The 25,449-nt window shown below is 36.8% G+C and overlaps 1 protein-coding gene across 1 annotated transcript in view; it reads right to left on the minus strand.

The window, feature by feature from the left end:
• The window catches only part of LOC114645277 (doublecortin domain-containing protein 1-like), a 559,771-nt gene that overhangs the window by 439,717 nt on the left and 94,605 nt on the right, over window positions 1-25,449 (minus strand). The window lies entirely within an intron of this gene.

The following is a 25,449-nucleotide window of genomic DNA, read 5'->3' on the forward strand; positions in this document are numbered from 1 at the left end:
AAATAAACTACTGTAACTGTTACATTCACTCTAAAATAAAGTTAATTGCTAAGTTCCCTAATGACAACCAATTAAAAACTGAAAAAAAAATCTCTACTAGCACCTTTATAATTTGATGAAAGCATATTAAAATACTGTACATGAGCAATAGATTTTCTTAATATTATTTAAAAGGTAATGTTATACAATTACAAAATTTCCTTTGGTAATGTTAACATTTTACTACATTTCATAACGTAAAGCTTTCTGTGACAATAGTGCTGCTTCATAGCTTCAGTGCCCCAGACTTGAATCTTGGACTGGACATCACTTTTGTGGAGTTTGCAAGTTCTTTCCATGTTTGGGTTGTCCTCCAATTAATTTTGAGTTTTGTATTCCTTCCATATCCCAAAGCTTTGAATGTTAGGTTAATTGGCAATTTTAAACTGGCTTGGTGGCAGTGCTTGTTGTGGGGGATGGCCGAGACCCTTGCCCGGCCAGGACGCCTTCACGCTAGATGAACCGGGGGAGCCATCCTATTCAGAGCGTTACCTTCCTCAGACCGCTAGATGGCAGCCCCCCCCTTGGTTGCAGCAGTGCCTCGGACTCCCGCAGGGCTTCATGGGAGTTGGAGTTGGTTACAGCCCTGTTGGGATCTGGGGGTGCCGCCAGGGGGTGCTGCAACAGCTGCTGAGCCCTCTTGGGCGGGTTTTCCACCACACCTGGAAGAGCTGCTGGAAGTAGGCCAACAAGCACCTGGAGCACTTCCGGGGGTGTTATAAAAGGAGCCAGCAGTCATAACTCTGGAAGCCAGAGTCTGGAAGAGGGAGATGAAGCTTGCCTGGAGAAGAAAGAAAAAGGAGAAAGAGAAGAAGAGTACTGTGTAGAGATGTGCTTGTGTTTTGGGAACTGTGTTTGACTTGTGGGGACGAGGAAGGCTTTTCCCACAAAGAAAAATAAACATAAAAACTCTTGTGGGCTTCGAACCCATGTCCTACGCCTGTCTGTGTCAGGGCTGGCCTTTACAGTGTATATTCACTGACATGGACTAGAACCCTTTCAGGGCTGGTGTTAGCCTTCTAGCCAGGATTTCTGACATTGGCACAGGCTCCCCGTGAGTCTGACCCAGATAACTGGGTTACAGTAGATAATGGACAGATATAGTAATAGGATCAAATTTAATGCTGAGTAGTCTGAATAAAAGCTGCCACCTGATGGTGGTACAGTCAACTTCCCATTGCACTCTCCTTCTATTGAACCTCAAGTTGTGAAATGAATACAAACTGACCAAGGCAAGATTTTGCTCCCGGCTTGTGTTGTATCCAGGGCTTGAAGTGCGTTGGTATGCTGTATCGGCAGTTCCCTGTTTCTGTTTTGCAAACCGGAGTGTAGCAACACATCGCAGTCTGACCTCCAAGGGGACACCTTAGATTTCTGTAATATTGCCTATATTATACCACTTAATCACCACCCTCAGCCCTTTCTTTAAAGTTTAAGTATATAAGAACACTCAACAACCCAATCTGACTTGAATCCCTATATATTTTAACTCATTGTGTGGAGTAAGAAGAAGCCAACAGAATAGGGATAACTGCATGTACCCTGGGAAGCCACTAGCTGACTGCATCTTTTTTGAGTTTCTCCTAATTTTTCTTCATCCATTTCACATCTCATTTTCCATACATCTCTTTTTCCTGGGCAGGGCAGCTGACCTTTCTCCGCTTGTCGCCTGCTCCATTTTTCTGCGCAATTACAGTCTCAACTTGTACACTGGAGCTGTCCTACTGGTGGCATTAACTTGCATTAAGTATAAGCTCAGCGCACGATCGTTTGTTAAAGCTGAGTCAAAAAAAGATATCCTGCCTAAGAATTCCCTGCTGGTTACAGCTTTATTACTGATAAATAACGTTAAATTAAAAAAAAAACACACAATTTTCTTTTTTCAACAACATCACCAAATTTCGATCAAATTAGTCTAAGTATTTTTGAGATTTTGAAGTATTTTGTTTTTCTATTGGGGGGGGGGGCTCTTTTGCCCTTAAATATTGATACCTAGTGCCCTAAATTTATCATCCTGCCAAATTTAAGCTTTATAACTAAACAGAAAATAGTATAATTTTTGGTGAGTGACAGAGCGAGTGAGTCAACTTTGCATTAAATACAGTATATACAATAAGAACATTTTTTCTTCACCATTTTGAATATTTGGTTGTATGATGCCTCGTGTTTATAGAGAACATGGCATTTGTGGGTGCATGAGAGATTGTGGGGATGTGGTCACATGGTTTTTGTGGCCATCTTACTTAAGAGTGTGCTGAATTCTTAGTAACTGTCTGCAGTTTGCTTGAATAACATGCTGCCAAAAATGACAGAAGAAAATATGCAGGCACTAGGGCATGAAATGTAAGTCAAGTCAATGCCTATTAAAAAAGGGGTCCATCCTATCTTTTGTCAAACCCAAGATGTAAAAACATGAGTTGTAGTCCAAACTGCAATAGCAAAGGATCTTGAACCAGAGAAACCTATAACAGTCATAGAGATTTGTTTTAGATTATCTGCAAACTCAGCAGGGTCAGGAAATGTGTAATGCTGATTTTTTTAGGATGATACTGAATGTGACGCTCATAAACAAGGATGGTGTCGGAAAAAAAAAATGAAACAAAAATAATGCTCTTAAATATTTATCAAATGAAAATAAGAACCGCAGAAACAAATTCTTAGTGTAACAATATACTCAGAACAAAGACACGAAACATAATAAGCCAAATAAAGGCAGAAAAATTTATAATACAAACAAAGTTTGTTTTCTCAGGAAATTTCTTTTCGAGAGTTTTGACTTTGGTTTTTCAGCAAAGTCTGTCCTGACTTTTAACTTTAACTTTTCTGTTACTTGATTTCTGATCTTTTTTTTTTCCAATGTTTTGACTTTAGCTGTGTTCTGATTACTCTTCCTTAAGTACAATGCTTCCACCTCACGCTGGTTCTTCTAATTGTTCTGAGCTGACATTTGTGGTAAGAGATAAATAGCTGCAACATTTTATAATGGGCAAAGGCCAGAATACAAAAAGACAATGGGATATTAAGCACTGGAACATACTAATTCCAAGCCACAATATATGGAACACAGCTCATTTATATACCAATGTACCAGGAAAGGCAGGTCTTGGGTTACCAGGGTCTAGACTTACAGAAATTCAGCAAATGTAAAAATGCATAAAAAACTAGCTTTTGTTTGTATTTTGGGCTGAATAAATTTTTCTTTATTCTGTTCTAATTTTTAGTTTGGTTTGGAGATATGGAGAATCAATTCAAACCATTATTCTCTATGAATAACTTGCATATAAAGTGATTCTTATGTTTTAGCAGCATGTTTTGGAATTCTCATAGCCCCATTTTGTTTTTTCACACAGTGCTATTACTTTCAGTAGTAGTTGCTTTGCCTCTCCTCCATGAAGTCACTTCACGTGACATTGCTAGCACAACATTATTTAAACTGATGTCGCACCAGACTCTTCATTTATGATTGCGGATATATCTCACACCTTTTACCGTGCTTGTCCTTTCTAAAGTAATTCCAGTGTAAGAATATCATGCACTGTTTTATGAATTTGATTTTGGTTTGATGATTTGACTTACATGCTGTTAGAACTGATTTCATGTTTTTGACCACTGCTTCCTTCCTTCACTATATCATTATCTACTGATCCATCTCTACCTCTGCTCGCACCTTTGGATCATTACAAGCAACTTATGTTTTTTAATTACTAACTAGTGAACTAGTTTTGATGCTGAAGAATACAAAGCAGTCAGCACTAACATTGAAGCATAGTACAGTCATATACAATTATTTTGTGCTTTTGTTTGCACAAGTTGCTGATTATAGCCTATAGCATGGACACACACAAAATAACAGGCCCAATGTAGGTGTCCATTTAAGTGAGTGATAGAACTCACTGCTTGTAATTCTTGGCATCTGAAGTACACCTCATAGCTGTGCTGACTAAGGTAGCATATCTACTGAGGGGGAAGTGACACTCCAAGCTATCACTCAGCAAAGAAATAATCATCAGTTATTAGTGGACATTTTTACCATTATTATTCCTGAGGTACTATATAATTATCAAAAACTGTGATATATTTAACCATAGAAGTTCAATTTGCTTTAAATTACTTGTGTTTTTTGATTTATTGCTTCACAGTCATTTTATTAATAAGTCTGAAACATTTTTATGTTTAAATATGACAGAGCGTAGTTTAAATATTTGTCGATTTTTCCACTAATGCACATTTTCAGTGCATGTTCAAACACAGGTTATGATTGTGCACAGGAACAGACTCATTCATATCCCATGACCTGCCTGTACTTATATAAAATGTGTGTGTAGTCTGCATTAAGTTCTGCATAGCAGCAGTGCCAATTGAATATTGAATTGAATTGAACAGTGCCTATATTGAAACCTTCTTTGGGTACACAAGCACCTTGAATTTTAAAAACAACGTACTCAATGTCCACAGACGCGTATGGTCTGGAGTGCACACCCTTGAATTACCAAAAGGATGACCCTTGGTGTCTATAATGTTCTTTCAAAATTATTGGGCTACGAGAACCGGCAGGGGACCTCTGTATCCACAGTTCGTGGGTCCCTTGAGTTACCACAATACTGTCACACGGAGTCTATAGTGAAGATATAACAGAAAGGTGCTCATCACACTCCGGAGCTCACACCCCTTAACTTTCATAGGTTCCAGGGCTAAAGGTAGTGAATTATGAGAAAAGATTAAAAGAGCTGAGCCTTTTCTGTTTAAGCAAAAGAAGATTAAGAGGCGACATGATTGAAGAGTTTAAAATTATGAAGGGAATTAAAACAGTGGGTCGAGACAGTTATTTTAAAATGAGTTCATCAAGAAAACGGGGACATATTTGGAAACTTGTTAAGGGTAAAATTTCACACAAACATTAGTAAGTTTTTCTTTAAAGAGAACCAAAGACACATGGAATAAGTCAAGACACAGTGTGTTAGACGATAGGACTTTGGGGACTTTCAAAAACTCGACTTGATGTCATCTTTAGAAGAATTAAGAGGATCGGACTGGCAGCTTTGTTGGGCTGAATGGCCTGTTCTTGTCTAGATTGTTCTAATGTTCTAATAAATGGAGCCCCATGGATGTTGATATCCTAAGTGGCTTCTGTGTCACCTAATGGATTGACCGGCTTTTCTTTGCAGCAAAAGATGTTGCTTCCAGAACAGGAGCATGAAACATAGATAGATGAAATAAGATATTCTATACAACCACAAAAGTTTCTGGACACATAGCCTGTATTGTGTTTCAAAACATTTTACTTTACATAAAAAAAACACCAAAATAAAATTAGATTACATCTCCTGTGAAACCATTTTTCTTAGTGATTAATCACTCTGCTGGAATATAAAATGTTAAACAAAGTTTTCTCAAAGGCTTCTGGACTTGAAGTAAAATAAGTGTGTTTTGTCAGCATTTCAGCTAAGAGATAATTAAATCTTGTTTAATTGTTATGACACAAAAGTTAATCACTACAAAAAAAAAAATTCTACTCATGGGGAGTTGTGTCATGTCACATATTGTTAACTGTGTCTCATTTTGACACCCAAAACTCTGTGCCAGCCAATAATAATGTGTCAAAAGACTAGTAAAAGCCAAAAATCCACCATCCACTCTTTCTGTTCTGAGTCACTGAGAACTACAGCCAAGTTCTTTACAGTTGCAATGAGGCAAGTTAGAACCAACCCTGGATGGGAAACCCTATCAATCCCAGGACACACTCTCACGCACTTCCACACTTATTTGTAACAGGTATGATTAGAATGGTTAGAATGAATTTGTGAAAGCAATGACATCTCATCTCACATTCCCACCCACTTTTCCTGGTGATGGTGGCAGTAAAGCAATGACATGTTATGTATATAATAATAGTGCAATTTGCTCAGAAAAAGAAAATGTAAACTTGATGTAACCATTTGGGTGTGTGAACTGCAATAAATTGGCATTGTTTCCAGGCTCATTCTTTGCTTTCACCTAGTACTGCTAGGTTAGGCTGTGGACCACTATGAAATGAACTAAGCAAGTCTAAGAATGTTTTGCTATGTTATTTTAGAACGCTGCATCAGCATATACCTGACAAATAAAAAAAACAGGTAAAAGAGATATCACACTGAAAAAGTGGTTGCCTTTAAAATCTACATGGCCATAATGTTGTGTTGCTCATTTGTCACAAACCAAAATGTTGCATCTCTAATCTTCTTTTAATTTTTACTGTTTGTAAATGATTTTTTCCTATTTCTTCTCTTTGGCGACTGAACAACTCCAAACCTGAAAAAAGTACTATTATATTTAATATAAAAGGTAATACTTTCCACCAGGGATGAGATAATGCTTAAAATGACATGTATGTAGAAAAATGGTGACACTAAAGTTTTAAAACCTAGAACAACTTAATTAGAAATATCCGAGTTTATAGATTCCTAGGTGATGATGAATCCCTTCCCCTTACATACTGGAGATGCTTATACAAAGAGAGAAGTTAAAAAATCTGTAAATGGGTGATATGATACAAATAAAGAGTGAACGAGTGGCAGCCAACAAAATATAAGTTCAAAGACCAGAGAGGCTGAATTTTCTTGTATTAGATCAGCGGTTTTCAAACTGTAGGGCACACCCCGCTATTCGTAGAGAAATTTTAAACTTGTAGCCGTGTATCGGCAGCAAAAAATATAGGAACAAATTTTATTAGGGTTTCAAAAAAACGTTATGAAAACTCGGGTTGCAAAACTTAAAGGTTGAGAAACGCTGTATTAGATAAAGAGCTGATGAAATTAGAAGAAAGCAATGCATAGGTACAGTAAGAGAGAAAAGTGAGATATGCACTTCACAATCTTTCAAGAAACAAAAGAGTAAAAATATTAAAATTGAGCCCATGGTGGAATCAAGGAAAAAAGAAGCTTTATGGAGAGTAAAAGAGTGAATTGTTTGCATTGGTCAGAACCCTGCAACAACGATAGTGCTTCTATTTCAAGGTTTCAGAGTTCAAATCCCACCCCAGTCACTTGTGAAGTAGACATTTCACACTTTCTTTGTGTCTGGGGTCACCATCATTATATATAGTATATACCTACATTCAAGGAATATCATGTTGTAAATAAAAATGAAATGGATTTTGAAGGTGGACAAGTAAAGTATACTCTTAAATGATACACTATTACTGAAGGAATAATCCTAAAGTATTAAGGTTCAAGGTTGCTTTATTTAGTCCTGTTTACACAAGAAAACATTTACCTTCTCAGCTGCATTTAATAACAAGACAGAAAGAAATGAAACAAAACAAATAGAGACAAGTCAGGTTAAGGTAAGGCAGTTTGATAATGCATATTTACACAAAAATTGTTATAGGATACATATTGATCCTTAATCATTGTCTTCGATATCCCTTATTAAAAAGTAATATGGCATTTAGAAGAAAGGGATTTCTGGAGCGATTTGTGTGGGTTTTCAAAGTGACTATCCTTCCTGATTTACTGAAGTTAAGTTCAACATGTAATGGATGTCTGTTGTCAGTTGAAATTATTTCTAGTTTCTTTGGTATTGTCCTCTAACACCCACTTGCTAGATCATTTACATCAGTCCCAATAACTTTAGCTGCATGCTTAGTAATCTGCTGGAGCTTTTTTAAATTTTGGTTTGTTAAGCCACTAAACCAGGTGTCTGGATGCATGCTCAATAATCCAGGTAAGGAAATTCGTCCACATTGGTTCAGGTATGTGGACAACACGTTAGCGAAAATCAAATCTCAGGAGGTACCACAATTCACTGACCACATCAACTCAGTGGACAAACACATCCAGTTCACCAGGGAGGACATGAAACGTGACAGGCTAGCTTTCTTAGATTGTGAAATTTCCATCAGCAATGGGGGACATTTGAAAGTTGTCATCAGGACTCTACAACACAGAGCAAACACCATACCCAGAGACACAGCGGCCAGGGAAGCAGAAGAACATCATATCAAAAAGGCCCTGAGTAAATGTGATTATCCCAGCTGGACTTTTGTCAAAGCAGGGAAGACACCTAAAGAATGCTCTAAGCAATCCAGGAGAGGGGAAGGACAACCACTGCCTAAGCAAAAACCTTTGGTGATCCCATATGTGTCAGGAGTATTGGAACAGCTGAGATGCATTTTTTCAAAAACCAGGTCTGGGTGGCTTTCAAACCCCAAAACACTCTACGGAAAAAATTGGTCCACCCCAAGGATCGGCTGCCCCGACACAGACAGAGTAATATAGTTTATGCAGTTAAGTGCCAAGAGGATTGCCGTGAATTATACATCGGGAAAACCAAACAACCACTGGCGAAGTGGATGGTACAACACAGAAGAGCTACCTCATCAGGCCAGGACTCTGCAGTCTATTTACATCTACAGGACAGTGGTCACTCTTTCAGTGATGAAGATGTGCACATCCTGGACAGGGAGGAATGCTGGTTTGAACGAGGAGTCAAGGAGGCCACTTACGTGAAAAAGGAACGACAATCTCTGAACCAAGGAAGGGGCCTAAGGGTACATATTTCACCATCTTATAATGCTGTGATTGCAGCCATTCTCCAACTCTCTGTGAATGGTAATCATGGTCATTGATGGACAATTTGCATATCATTGATCACACGGCCCATTGTTAGTCAATGGTGCTAGTTTAGGTCATTATGCAAAGTAACTGGATAAACCTGCAGTTACTGAGACTGAGGAAGTCACTTGGAGTGATGAAACGTATCTCCCTCAGAAAAAATGTATGTCCAGATGAACAGAATCAAATTTCTAGAACACTAAACCAGGTAATGAAACTGAAAGTAATAACAGACTGAATTATATTGCAATAAAAGGACAACATGAAGTCCTTGTCTACTTTAAACAGTTTGAGTTTACAGAGGGGAAATAAACACTGGTTGCATTTAGAGAATATTTTTTTGTATTTGCATTCCAGTTAAGATTGTTATCTAAGTTAGTTCCTTAGTATTTATATTCATTCATTATTTCTACCTCCTCCCCCAAAACAACAATGAGTGAACATACAGATTTCTGTCTTATAAAATCAAATATCATTTCTTTTTTACATTCAGAGTGAGAACATTTTTATTACACCAGTTTACCATACAGTCCACTTGATTTAGAGAGTGGCTGTCATCCTCCCCAGATATGTGTCCAATGAGCATGATGTCATTGGCATATATGATAATGAAGCAGTGGTCATTGTTCTGTCTCAGGTCCCTTGTATAGAGAGTAAATATTAATGGTGATAAGACACACCCCTGCGGACTTCCTGTTTTTGAATGGATGACTTTTGAAAAAGCATCCTGTACCTTGACTGTCTGTGAATGATTTAAAATAAGTCAATGAAATAAAATTAACTTGTTTTTTAAGAAATGTTATAAAGAAATGTGAAATTAATTGTCAATTCTAAATTGGCCTTGCGTAAGTATAAAGCATTGCATGTTCATGATTAATGTTAATAGCAGGCTGAAAAAAAAACTAATTTTTGTAATGGAAGAAAAAAAGGCCAGGAGGATGAAAAAGGAACAAAATCATGTGAAAATCTAAACCAAAAACTGACTTGAAAAGAAAAAAAATCATTGGTCAAAGAAGGATTCTACATCCTCAAAATATTAACTAACTATAATTCCCTTACTATATGACTAGTTACTTTTTCTGTTGAAGACAGGTAATAGAATGAATTTAAAAGTATTTGGTATTTGAAATCTCTTGCCTTGTGACGTGTATCCTCAGTGTTCTTCCTATGCCTTTCTTTGGTGTCCTCGTGTATCTCAGCCTGTGTTAACCGGCACTTTCCATCTCAGCTCCATTCACGTAAAGCCTGGTTCTCAGACTCTGAAATTCTGAAGCTCTTTGTTTACCTTCTGTCCTCTTTTTGAGTATCACCTATGGTAGATGGGCCCCCATCACCTGATATGAAAACATCATTTGTATTCTTGCAAATAGTGCATGCCTTTGAAGGCAACTCGGGTTGTGCCTTATTAGCAATTAGCAACCCAATGACACACTGTACATTATTTGCCTTGTTGTCATTGACATGTTCCATTCTAACTCCATTGCCAAACTGATCAGACAAAAGCCAAGCTTACCAATCAGACTGCTTGGAGGGACACACACATATATACGCAAACAAACAGAGACAGTAGTGTTTTTTATATAGTACATTCTGAATTTCCCCTTGGGATTAATAAAGTATCTATCTATCTATCTATCTATCTATCTATCTATCTATCTATCTATCTATCTATCTATCTATCTATCTATCTATCTATCTATCTATCTATCTATCTATCTATCTATCTATCTATCTATACTAGGTAATTTTTTGACTTGTCTTCAATACATAAATACATTATATATGGTTGACATCACTTCATATGGTCACATCAACAGAGTTATATGACCAAAAATATCAAATCAAGACACAATCAAGATGGTCATAAATGAAAAGCTACCCCCCACCCCCCAAATAGGGTCTAAATATGATGTTGAACATTTAAATGCCAAAAAAAGAAAAATTAAACAGCACCAAAAAGTGATGCCCCCAACTGGACTGGTACCCTGTCCAGTTCTGATTTCTGTCTTTAGTATTAGGGTGTGGTACCGTGTTAGCCATTATGGATATAGTGAGAAGTTAAGCAAAATCACACCTTTTATTGGCTAACTAGAAAAATTACAATATGGCAATTCAGGCCCCTTCTTCAGGCAAGATGATTTCTGCCTTGCAGCTAATGCTGATGAGATAGTCCTGCGTGTGTGTGTGTCCTGGTCCCCAGTGACCATGTATTGGATTAAGTGAGTTTCAGAATTTAATGCTATATCCTTATTAAAAATACAATGGAACTGTGATATATTTATAATAAAAAAGCTGTTATGGTATAGAGCAGAATTCTGTTGTTCACATATACGGTATTTAACCATTGATATGCCAGAATGTTTAACTCATCATTAATACTTTGGGAAGTTAATGAAAATATGTATCTAGCACAGTAAATCATGGGTTAGCTCTGGTTTCCTGCACTAATGACCATTGAATTTTTTAAAAGATATTATGGAGGAGAATTCAGATAGAAGCCAGGTCAGTAAACTATATGCAAGATGGATAGGTACAAAGGAATATGTTAAATTTGCATTCATAAACAATAGTAAAGATGTAAGTACAAACTTAAGCCTCTTTCACACCTAGCTTAATTGGTGTTTTTTATTTTTTATATTTGAACAATTTCCCCAAAGTCTGTTTAGTTGACATAGATGTGAACATACCAATTGCACTATGTTGCGGACAAAAACGGTCTCAATGAACAATGGAGCAGTTCATGTGAGGTATGCATGTGATTCAATACAGGACCTATCTAACTGAAGTTGTACATGCTGTGGTAGTCACACTAAGCATCTACTGCTGGTAATTAGGGAATTTCATTTAAAAATGAGTCAAGGGTGAACATGGAGCATTAGAAACAATAATAAGGCAAAAATTAAAATGCACATATCCAAATGTAACACAATTTACATAAAACAACAAACACAATTAGCAGTCTCCTCATTCATGATCACAGCCTCTCGCTTGTGCAATTGGACAATAGTTAAAAGAAAAAAAGAAAAATGTAAATTTACTTGTGATTAACCAAAATACATAAAGAGGTGAAACAAATAGCAGTGCTCTGTTAGCCCAATGATTAAACCCCCTAATCTTTCACCAAGAAAGTGATGCATACAGGTGGGGCATCTTGTCAATGTGTGCACTAACTTTGACATACTGTATATGTATGTAGTAAATAATAAAACCTTCCAAAATGAACATTATTAACAAGTTTTTACAAGAGTTAAGAGAGTAGACACATGAATTAAGATAAACTAAATTGAGGTTATGTTCATGTGGTAGTCACTGGAGAGTAAATATGAAACATCATACAGTTAAATGAAACTCACTTTGTAACTGTAATAAAACTGAAGCATATTACTGTTTGCCCTTAGCAAAGCTTTAATTCTTTTGTATACTCTCCTATTTGAAATGTGTTCTTTTTGTACCAGGCATAATAGTGCATAACGTTCCAGGAGTTTTCCAGTTGTTTGATAATGAGCATTTTGCTAACAGAACTTTGTTTAGTAAATAAAGGAAACAATTATGGAAAATGCAATGGTGTGCAAGCATAACTGTTGTCAACCCTCCATGATGTTTTTGTTTCTCAGGGAAAAAACTGTATTTAATGATGGCCAGGAAAGCAGACAACTTGAAATGCCAAAGAAAGGTTGTGATACCACCCTAGTATGAACAAAAATTTTTTTAAAGAAGACGGTGAACAAACAGATCAAAAAAGAAAGGCAATGTGTGAATCAATTCACAAGGGCAAGCATTCAGGGTCTCTGTTCTTCACATGTGTCAGTTGGGTATCTGATGCCACCTTCTGGAAATGGGGTGGCTTTATTTGGCTGGGATTGGAAGGGCCGGAGCTTTCTCTGGGTGGTGAGGAGAGGTCAGACATACTTCTTGGGCATCTATTCTTGGCTACTGAGGAGGAAGGAGAAAATAATGTTAGCATCAGTACCCCCCCTTCATCCCAGGGTGGAACGGTTTACCTCACCAGAGCCAGGAAGGTAGTCCCCAGATGTGTAGGACACACCTGCAGGATGTTTAATGATATGTTTACTTGACTTGAAAGGTTGCAGTGTGAAAATCTGACAGAACTAAATTGGAATTGAAATATTGTAACAAATACTCCCTTGATTTGGAACAAAAGCAAACAGATTTTCATTGTAAATACACCTTTACAGACTAGAATGTTTCTTGAAAACAATTTTTTGTTACATCTTTCTTTTATTTTCCAACAGTTTCCCAAAACTACTTTAAATGTGTAGCAATGATGTCACATGCCAAGCAACCACATAATATACACATGAAATAGCATCACCCATACAAAACAAATAATGGCAGCGCTTGAGAAAAACGATTTTGGCACAGACAATGGCATCACTGCCATAGCAATAGAATTATAAACCAACAATTTATGTGTTCCTCATGCTAGATGATGGGTAACTACGATAAGTGATATATGAGTGTGCCTTGCCATGGACTAGTAGGCCACCCAGGAAACATTTCTCCCTTGTAGCAGGTGTTTCCTGGTCCTTGTAACCCCTGCGTTTGAAGAAGAAGGCTCACAGTATGGATTAACCCCTGGACTGAAATATGTAGGTTCTGAAAAGAGCTGGATGGATATTTTGCTTCATTAATTACTTTGCACAGATTTAAAAAATCATATATTTTGGAATATACTTTGATTAATATATATTTTATGGTTTAACTAATAGATATTCTACTCATGAAAGGATTGAAATCCTTATTACCTAATCAAAGTACGTATGATTGCTTAAAATTATTTGAAGATGTGTATTTCCTTGTAAATAATTAAACTACATTATTAGTACTCCACCTAAAATTAACAATACCATCAATTAAATATATAGGCTGCATTTTATTATAATTTGTTCAAGCACATAAAGGCTTTTTAAAATTTGCATTTTATTATACTGAAGTAACATTCCTAAGATAAGAGTCACTTGTAATCACTTGGGCAGCCATGAGAAAAACAAGCCTGTCTGTTAAACAAGTCTTGAGATGTTGTTCAGTGCCTTGGGCATGTTTATGAAAATTTTAAATTTAATAACCTTGTTCTGACATCTTGTCACCAATATGCCCTATTTTACTGTTGACTCAGATTATCAACAGACAATTTGCAATGTCAGTCAACATGTCTTTCTCATTGCATGCTTAAAGAAAAATAACACATTTGTTAAATGTTTTCATAATTAACTATTAAAACTAATTATAAAGTAAGAGTTATGTTGTCAATTGGAGCTAAAAATGGAGAGTAGTAGATGGGCCTGTATCATTATTATAATATCACAAATCATACTAGTAAATCATTTTAGCCATTAACAATGCACTGTTTAATGAATACAGAAAATATTTTAAAAGCCATTGAAAATTGTAGAAGGTATATAAAATACCTATTTATACGACAGGGGCTTCTTATTTTAAGCAGCATGGTTATAAGATCCCAGAAAGATCTTTTTGACACATAAAGTAAAAACATATAACTGTAAGTCTTTAAAAGGTCATTTTTTGAAGTGAGTCTATAGTAAAAACATGTCCAGAAATAAAATATCTTACTAGAGAGGAAAATGGCACCATGATATAACAAGAAGTCCTACAGACATCTTAATGGTGGACTAAAATTTTACACTGTCAGTAACCAAGATTATATATAGCATATATACCGTGCTCTCCATAAGAATTGGGACAGTGAAGACAAAATTACTATTTTTGCTTTATACTCCAGCAATTGGGATTTGAGATCAAAGACGAATATTGAGGCTAAAGTATAGGATGTCACATTTTATTTTTGGATATTTCTGCACGTTCATGTTTTAACTCTTTAGAATAAGACTACTCCTGTGTTCACCTCTGCCTCCTGCTCTTGTTTAATCTCATCATGCATCAAGCATTTATTTACACTGCTTTCTAGGGTTATGCCAGAGTCAGTACCACAATTAAAGTAAATCTGAGGCCTGGGGTAAAACTCATGTGGTCATCAAACAATACCACTCACCTAGGGAACACAGCAATTCAAATACACATAAAGAATTAGAACATTTCAGGCATCACATACACAACACTGTGGTATCATCCTTAAGCATCGCCATACTCAGACCCAGAATTTTTGTTGATAAAATAGACCATGACAGATGATCGTTTTTTTTTCTTTATGCTTTATTTTTTACATTATTCTTTTCATTCATTAATATCTTCTCGGGCTTGCTTATCCAGTTCAGTGCTGAAAGCCTACCCTGACATTATAGGGTACAAGGTAAGATGAGAATTAAGAGGAGTGATATAAAAATTAAGCAAAAAAAAAACAAGGGGAACATGCTTTATTTAAATAAAAAAAACAAATGGGAACGAAATAAGGTCATGAAAGAAACTTTTATAAATACACAACTTAAAAAAAACAACTGAAAACTGGAGAAACTTTCCATTACAGAAAAAAGGTTAATGTTTTTAAAAAATTCTGTAAATGCAGAAAAACATGAAAACAGTAGCTGTCATGAGGTATTTTTAAATGTTATTGACACATGAAATGTTAGGAATTCAAATAAGCATTTAAAAGATTTGACAAAGCAGCCAAGAACAAGTGACATAGTAATTCATTACTGGTTATAGTTACTGCTGTAGAAATGAAGGTAGTTTGTTTAGACTTTGATAGGCAAATGCAAAGAAATTCTTTATACTGTATTAATCATGGTCTGGCAAAAACGTGAATGAATAAAATAATATCCATTTACTAGCTCTGATACTTTTGTGCCTTTGAGTCATGGGTCACCAAAATAACCAGAGGGGCAGAAACTAATGTGCTAATGAGCATTATGTATGGTAGTAGGCTAGACATTTCATTTAGTATTTTGACATTTTATTTATTTAATATTTTGCAATTCATCTGTGTAGAGTACTTGACATTACTTATGTGTGTTATGTGCATATTCTATTTCCAATGGCAGTACACACGTACAAGTGAAATCAAAAGTGACCATTTAAGCTGATGAAAAAAGTAATTTAGGGAATTATAGGTATATTAGCCCCCAATTCCAAAAATGACCATTTTTAAAGTTAGCAGGAAAGGTGCAAAAAGCCCAGGGAAAAAAAAAGAAAAAAAAAAACCTTTCAATATAGGCCTACTGGTTTTAAAATTAACATTCTTACATGTGCTTTAAAACCATGTGTTAACAAATTCGCCAAAACTATCCATGGTACTCTTCAAAAAAGAAAAATGATAATACTTGAATATACCTTTTCTATTTACAATGTTAGAGGTTTGTTCCCATATTACACCTAATGAATCATCCCTCTAAGTTCAACATAAGTTCAAGTTTAGCAGTAATGCAGTTTCCTTGGTGGCAAAGGAACTTCACTCCCTGGTATTCAAGAACAAATTGAACATATGCATAAACTGAAAATGTCCACCTCCTTCAACAATTGCCTAAAGTCAAAATTAGTCTGGCAGCTCTGGTAGTTCTGGTTTCTTTTTCTCTTCAACCATTGGGAGTGGAAAAAAAAGTGATCTGCAGTGCTGCCAGGGTAGGCTCTGAACTAAGCAGGTTTGATAATGGACAGGTAGAACCAGATATGTGCATTGAGACTGGGATAACGTGGGACCTGTGAGACACAACACAAGAGCTGTGGGTTTTTTCATTCACATGCAGGTGTGATTCAGTGGTCAGGATTAGGACTGTAGAATGCAGAATTACAAAATGCCTATAACGTTTGAAAAAACTACAATAAAAAAATCCTTTTGCTTAGATTATGGACAGAAACCACTACACTCTAAAATTCTGTCCTATGTACATTTTAAAAATCCAGTCATAATGCTATCATCCATCCACCCATTATCCAACCCGCTATATCCTAACTACAGGGTCACGGGGGTCTGCTGGAGCCAATCCCAGCCAACACAGGGTGCAAGGCAGGAAAGAAACTCGGGGCAGGGCACCAGCCCACCTCAGTAATTTTTGAATGAGAGATACTCAAAGTATATTGAAGCTTGTAGATATGTGGAAGGTAATTGAAAACAGCCAGTATTGCAAAATAAAAAGATAGGGACACTTTGGACCAGTTTGCATTGGTGTTAGTTTTAGATAGAAAGAATCTGAACATTATTTGAAGCAAATGATTCAAAGTTTAAAGGTGCAATGAATACAAATCAAATAAAATACAATTTTTTTAGCCACATATAAATTATACATACTGTATAATATGTAGTGAAATGTTTATTTATTCATGTAATTCCAACGTGCCACGCCATTTTTGTTTAACACTCGCAGCCAAACTCTTTAAGGAAATCATGCTTTCTCCTTGCATTAAGCAAGCAACAATTGGGAAGAATATTGTTGCATATCCAGATATTCATTTCTAGGATTTTGTAACTGGTAAAGATTTTGTGTAGCTTGCTCAATAATTGGTTGAAACAGCTACAGATTACAGCAGGTCTGATATATATACACCTAGTGCTTCATGAGACATTGAAGGAAGAAGGTCAGAAAGCAGCGGTAAGAAATATTTCTGGGAATGAAAGGAGTGGCACAGGATTAAAAAAGTGGCTCCACGCACAGCTCTACAAGGAATGACTTTCTTATTCATGTAATATTAAGATCAAATCTGCAAATTATTGTAAATGTGGCCTCACCAAACTGTTATAAAGATCATGATATATTTAATAACCAAGTATGCTGAAAGCCTTTTTAATCTATTATCTAACCAGTCTGTTGGTTGACTGTAATGATAAAAATAGTTCTCCAAAACCTTTCTCATTAGGAATACTTTGTAGTTGCATCCATGGCATTATATTTTTGTATGTTTAAAGGTTTCATTTTATTTATATTAAACATTTGCCACATTTTCGTATACCTTGATTAATTTGAATTTTAATTAGGATTTTGGTGTCTGTTGATCCAGCTAATTCAGTGTTCCCTGCACACCCACTCTCACTCACACAGGGCCAATTGAGAATTACCAGTTAACTAAATATGGACATTGTGTGGTAGGGAAACCAGAGAAAGAGTCATGCAGCAAGTATGTGAAACCTCCATATTAACAGTAAATGGGTACAGAATTCAAACCCAAAACACCAGACATTAGGCAACAGCACTAATCACTGTGCCAATGTGCTGCTCACACTTATCTTAATTATTAACTAACTAAGGACAAAGGTCTTCAAATAATAACAAACTGATATGTACTGATAAGTGAGCATTAAATTCAAAAATACATTATGACTAATATGTTATAGGTAACTTATGGAATGTTTTCTCACGGTTAAGCTAAATAATGTAATCTAATGTTTTGTTGCATATAACACCCATATTTTAAGGAAACACAATCTCCTCTGCTCAATGATACACATTTACTTGAGGTATAGTTTTCATTTTTTTATAGTTACTTCCTGTGGTGTAATTTAAGCCACAGTGCTGGGAGAAAGTAATTAAACCCCTTAATGTCAGGAAGGTAAGGTAAGGTAATGACCTGCATGCTTTTAAACTCTTAAGGTAAGGAGCAAAGGTATGACACAAAGTGTATGGATCATTAGAAATAGCAATTGTCATTTCTGATATTACAGTAAATGAACCTGACATTTGAAGTAGTTTCAACTTACTGTAGGCTCAGTGCACACAATATATTGTTTTTGTTTACATGGGAGAAGTACTATATATTCACCTATAAATTTTGATTTATATTAATGTAGATATTTTCCTAACATTTTCAAAACCAGTGGATTGTTGCAAAAACAATTAATATACGAGGGACGTTGAAAATGTTTCCGCACTTTTATATTTTCAGTGGAAACGGTGGAGGCGGTAGGAGTAGTAATGTGTCGTGTCATGTGCCTAGTTGTGTCTGGCAAGCCGGCTGCCCTTGCAGTTTAGGAGATGTCATTTGTTTTGGAAATTCTTAATAAATAGAGTTAAAAAAAAGTGCAGAAACTTTTTGAATGTCCCTCGTAACATAAATATTATGTGATATTTGTAGTGATGCCAAAAAATCCATTTACCTATAATTGGGCCTCCAGTATAGAGTTGTAGGTACTGAAGCTCAGACCAGTATTGGACACAAGGCAAGACCCAACTATGGGTGGAGCACTACAAAGCTAGGTCACTCACACGCACACACACACACACAAACATGCATGCACACCCACACGCACACACATACTCACTGTCAGTCATGCTGGGCCAGTTCCTTTTTTTATTATTTTATTTATTTTATTTGAAGAAAATAATATTGCTTATACAACAAATTGCTTCATAGACAAACTAGAAAAAAAGTTAGAATAGAATGCTGGAGCAAAAAAAAAAAAAGACAAGACTTAACAAAATATAATTTAACCCCCACCTGTGAGAAACAGTGGAGAGCCAAGAACACGGGCAAAAAAAGCTATGAAAAAAGGGACAATGTCCTTTTTCCCCAAATTGAATACTTATTCATTTAATTTCATTAATTAAATATTGCTATATTATAAAAAAAAACGTTTTGAACAGTCTAAGTGAAATTACATTTTTCCAATTTCAAATAATATAGAACATCAGTTACCCACTGACTTACAAAAGGTGGGTTGGGATGCTGGGCCAGTTTCAAACTAACAATCAGCCTAACATATACCTCTTTGGGACCTAAATGAAAACTAGAAAACCCTCACATGTATGAGAACATGAGAACCAGTGCCCATATTTATCAATTGTCTCAAAGTAGGAAAATTTCAGAGTAACACCAATTTGGTCCTACTGTTAGTAGTAAGACTAAAAGCATTTTATCAATTCTCCTACTTTAACATAGTACTCCTGACTTCCTCCTTAGGAGCGCTCATCAGCTGCTCAAACTTACTAGGAACTGCCAGAAGATGGCATTCAGACAATGATCTGTATGCCCATCCAGGGAAAGGCTGAATGTTTTGGAAACGCTGGACAATAATGAATTCATAAAATGATACCAGTCTGACAGAGATGGAATACTATTCATAACAAATCTTGTATGTTGCATGATTGATCCATCTACAAGGAGAAGCCATGCACTGCCAAAATTAAACTGTTGGTAACATTACACTTTTTTGGCCACAAGGAAAGGCAGCTTTGCAATTGTAATGACTTAGGTATGTAACAACCAAGCATTTCTCAAATTCTGAACCAAATTATACATTTGCCCATTAATCAAGTTGATGTAATGTTAAAACAAGCTTCATTCATGCAAATCAGTATGCACATAAAGATCATTGCCCCAAGTGTGGATAAGCACACATATGTGAGTCGCAAGCAATATCACAGTATCAACACATGGAGTGGTCATGGATGCAAACTCTACTGTAGCAGCCAGCATATTATTCCGAAGATAAGCATGGCTGGATAAACGATTGACAGCAAAATATCACTACAGGAGCTTTATATTCCACAAACACCTGGAACACTCATTTAATACCTTACAAGCCCGGGAAGGTTCAAGAAGGCAGATAGAGACTCCCGGGGTTTTGGATAAATACAACCTTGAAGAAGACAATGTGGGATCACTGAAACGCAATGCTGGTAAATGATCGGGAACACTAGAAGAGTGAAAGCAACTTCAGTAACAGTGTAGGAATAGTCATAGCTAGTTTCATTATACCTGTTACTTTATGAGGTGTTTCCCATGTGCCATAACAACTAGAAAGTGATTCTTCTGGAAGTATAGCTGTGGATCATTCATTGTTAAAAACACATGCCTGTTATCAGGCTTTACTCTAATTCAGTGTGTGTGTGTCTCGGTCTTTCCTTCTCTATGTTGGTTACAGCATTATTCATGACATTGCAAAATGTCAGGAGATATGTGCAGTTTACCACAATATCCTGTTTTATTATGTTTTCCTTCTTCTTCTTCTTCTTCAAAGATGGTGATGATGATTACTGTATCATTATCTTTCTGATGAAGCCTCAGCGTTAGTATCAGGAAAGTACTAAACGTCCACATGAGTGTCAATTTGCGACAAGAGGTGCGGTAAAATCATGACATCATTCATTCATATATACAGTACTATTCCTCACTGCGACTGGGAGTGGGACACTTCATGACCACTACTCATGTCTTATTTTGAGGTAGTAAAAGTTCTTACCCTAGTCAGACTTTTTGTACAATTCCCAAGAGTAATTCTGTAATGCATGATAAATATGGGCCCAGGTGTGTGATATGAAATAGGACCCAGAACTAGAGGGACTCTTTGCTTTCACCTACAAATAAAAAAATGACTTTAGAAAGTGAAGGTTTATTTATTAATTTTATATAAATTATGTAAATTGTGCAAAATATAAATAATGGGCATAATGGTCAGTGTATTTCCATAGATACAAAATAGAAGCATGTCACAGATAACTAAGAAGCAAATGGAGGGAAGAAATAGAAATCTTTCGAATACTGTGATATTTCAATACATTCAAAACTATGGCACAAAACAGGCCTATTGAACAATATTGATGAACTAGAAAATTACATTGCCACTGCAACACTTTAAAGATGACATAATTATTGATATAGACAATGCAGAAAAGATTGATTCAGAAATAGGAAATCAATTCCCATCTTGTTCAGGCAATGTAAGCCAATTGCCAACATGTTTTTAGTTACAGCTCAAAGGAGGAAAATGGCAGAAAACAAACAAAGGCAAATAATTAAACAAGAGAGGTATGTTCTATAATATCTGAAATAATGAAATCTACGATAAATACTGAATTAGTTAACAAATAATACAATTTTAATAGCTTTGAAGTACAGTATCAAAAAATAACCAGTTACATTGGTTTTATTTTAACCTTTCTGAAGTTGCTATTTAAAGTTGTTTGTTGTACATAATGAAAATTCAGCATTATAAACATATTCAACACATGTATATCTATTTAGAATAAAAAACTATACATACGGGGAACACACAGTTCAATACTAGCAAAATATAATAATGTAAGATCTGTTATACACCTACGCAGGAATAGACACAAACAAATGAATCCAGACCTGCACATAAGGGCGCTTATTTTTAGCATATCTAGATTGAGATATAAGACAAGCCCAGTAAATATTTGTAATTAACTTTTTCAAAATTGTAAGGCACAGTGGTTAGCATTGCTGCCTCACAGATCCAGTTCCCTAGGTCTGAATCCCACAATTCAAAGGCTCATTCGCATCTGAGCACATTCCAGATATGTTCATGACAGCATCAAAGTGGATTATTTAACACTATTCTAGTAAAAAATACATCAATTTGAGACACTGTGCAAATACGACTGGACCACCTGACAAGTGGATTATGTGATATGAATAACATGAGATTATTCATAGACAGCATTGATATTGTTTCCTGCCTATTCCGTTAGAAACTTTGTTATCTCCATTTTGCAAGAAAACATGAGATGGAAAATTTTCCTTGGCTATTTTTACAAACTACATGGGATAAGTAATATATGAAAAAATATCATTTCTAACAGGAGTACTCCCTTAGCCTGGAGAAAGCGTCAATGTGTGCATGCACATGCTCTTCAATGGACCAGCATCCCTGGTTTCTGTCTTGTGTCCAGTTTTTCCATGATAGATTACAGATGCGGTAAAACCCAAAGCTGGAAAAAAAGAGTTTCATAAAATAGACGGATGATGCTAATGGGAATTATACACATTATTTTATTGCACATGTTGAAGCGTTAAAATAATTATAAATGACAATGTATGATAACAATTGTGATGGATTGCCAGGGCCCTTAGCAGGCCAGAATGCCATCTTAGTGGAAGGACTGGGGGAGCATGCATAGGGCATTATCTATCCCAGATTGCTAGGCAGCAGCCCCTCTGGGTTGCTACAGTGCCATGGATTCCCACATTGCATCATGGGACTTGGAGTTCATTAGCTTAGCCGTGTTAGGTTCCAGGGGTGCTGCAAGAACTGGAGAGCCCTACTTTGTCAGGCTTTCACCTCACCTGGAGGTGCTTCCGGGTCATTCTTACAGGACACCGAAAGTACTCCTGGGTGCAGCATAAAAGGAGCAGCCTCACTTCATTCAGGAGCCAGACTTGGGAGGAAGGAGACGAGGCTTGCTGGAGGAAGGAGGAGGCAGAGAGAGAGAAGAAGAAGAAGACAGGAAGAAAAGACGATGAAGTGTTGTGTGCTTTATTCCTGTGCTTTGTACTGGCGACCTCTTGATTAGGAGTCAGTAGTTCTTACCGCTGCATCATGCAAGCTGTTGTATCAAAAGGCTACCCTAACCTGCTTTCTTTTTCTTCGTTATATTCTTGAATATAAAGGCACTTGTTTTGTTATACTTGTTCCTTTTGTGAAAGTATTTATTGGACTTCAGGCTTTACACATTATTCATTTCATGTCAACATTTTGTCAATTATTATTAAAACATGAAAAACGATTCTATTTTAACAATGTGTTTACATAGATTGTTGTAGACATGGAACACACATGAAATGTACTGTATGTATTCCAAGTGACAATGTATCATTTACCCTCTACAACTTCATGCACTTCTCTCCAAGAAAAACACTGAGCACTGAGAACCTTCTTTGCGAATTGAGCTGAGGAGGTGGGTGGGGGAATGGGATAGCAGGCTGCTTGCTACTTGTGCTGATCAACACAAAAGACGCTGATGGAGAGGTGCGAAGGAATTTAAGGAGGGCCGGAATTACGAGTTTTTTCGTAGGCTTCAGGAATTCTAGTGTTAAGGCAGATAAGCAAAATGTTGAGCATCAAATAAAACATTAAAATGCTACATTCCACACTCCAGGCATGGCTGTCAAACAATTGAACATGCAAGCAGTGTTGTATGTGCATGCGTGCTATGTGAACGTTTACTAACATTGTTTGTCAATGTAAACATTGTGCCCCAACAAACTTTAAAAAAGGAAGAGAAAGGAACAAAGACCAGAAGACCCATACTGTGAAACATCTGATCAACAACATGCTGAAACCACAAGGACTGAGAGCCATCTGAACACCAACACACACACTGGGTGTGTCGGCCAGTGCTGTCAATGATAGCTGCTAACCATCAAAGTTTGTATTGTTTAATTGTAACAGTTATTTGGTTTGGTTCTGCTTCAGTTATAATAGGAATGTTAAATATGCAATGATTATATAAATTTATAATGAAAGCCTGCTACTCCTCCGCCTTGTTGTATCTTACTGACCTGGTGTTTAAAAAATTGGGAGAACACTTCCAAATTAAAGGGATGTGGAGTTGCAGTAGCAGTCAGCGCTAGATGAAGTAGGATGGTAGTCCCAGGTGCAAGTGCACTGCAGAAACGGGCTGTGTCCTGTCACACACGTAGGAGGCAGCTAAAGGGCCTGAGTAATTGTAGTAAAACATCCGACCAGGGGGAGGCGGAATGCGCTGACTGTCTTTCTCAGTTCCCTACAGACCTTTCCCGTGAAATCCCACAAGATTCCGGCGCCTCAGAAGACATCACTTCCGGTGCCGGCCCCTTTGCTGACATCACTTCTGGCACTGGGCCTTTAGCTGACGTCACTTCTGGTCCAGATGACAGCACTTCTTGATTCCAGTTCTTTTGATGACGTCACTTCCTATACGGGCCTTTAAAGCCTCTATCTTTGTCTATTGTGATCAGTTCTGTTTTGGACTCTGTTCTATGCACATCGTGCTACTTAATTCAACTTTTGCAGCCGGGATAAACATATGGGTGTCTGCCCCAAATCTTTATGATGTCTTGGACTCTTTATTATCACAGTGGCATAGCCGGCAGGATGAAGTCCCAAAACAAACTGGGACACAAACTAATAACGAACCAAGTAGGAATGTACCGGGGCCGAGTTTCTGGGGAGGGAGTGTGTTTGGGGGTCAGGAAGGACTGAGTACAGGCTCCGCTCCCAAAATACAAAACCGGGCTGGTAACTTACAAAGTGGAGAGTGTGAAAGGGACGCACAGACGTAGGCTGGTTTCTGGGGTTTACATAACGCAGAATCTGAGCATAGGAATAAATGAATCAATTTTTTTTTGAATGAGGTCACAGGAAAACCCTTCCGTTATATAACAAATGCTATAGAAAATATTTTGTTTCCCAATTACAAACATTTTGGCTCTGCAAGATGGTTTACTCAACTATAGTCATGAGCCAATTTATGGCCGGCCGAGTTGAGGCAATTCATATTTTCAGCTGAGAAATTCTCAAATCCAGCTGAAGTAATAGATCTTTTGTAATTATTATTATTTCACAGCGTATCATAAGTTTTTTAACTCTTGGAGGGACCTTTAGGTTTATTGTCACCTGCTCTGCACCAAATGGTTAATTATTATGCCTGCCTTACACCAGTGTTTCTTAAACTGTATGGTCTTGCTCCACTGTTTTACCTTTTTAAATTCATTGATGACTTACTAGCAGCAATTGGAAACCACCCTCTTAATGCAATGACCACAATTGGGGTTCTGTATTGGTGAAATGAGCTTACTTAGAAACAGGAAAACATATTAAACAGCACTGCCCACTCGTGAACCAATGACAGAAACCCACGATCCGCCACAGAGACTGCCCAGTGGTTGAGAAACACTAGTTTAGGCAACCCATATGTGAACCAATGATGGCAAACCGTATAACACTCGCGATGTGATGAGTTGTTGAGAAATACTGCCTTTCTGAAACCGAAGATCGGTTTGTGCTATTCCATACTGTTAGTTAAGAGTATGCTTGCCGGTGACCTGCACCAGACCCACAAAGCCTCAATTGCAATGATCAGTACACTTTCTGACCGACAGCCGATACGGCCAATTTGACATACAACCAAGCAGATGGTCTTAAATGGATTGTAAGCTAGTGCATGACTTT

This window comes from Erpetoichthys calabaricus, chromosome 2, assembly GCF_900747795.2.
Source record: "Erpetoichthys calabaricus chromosome 2, fErpCal1.3, whole genome shotgun sequence".
NCBI classification, from domain to species: Eukaryota; Metazoa; Chordata; class Cladistia; order Polypteriformes; family Polypteridae; genus Erpetoichthys; species Erpetoichthys calabaricus.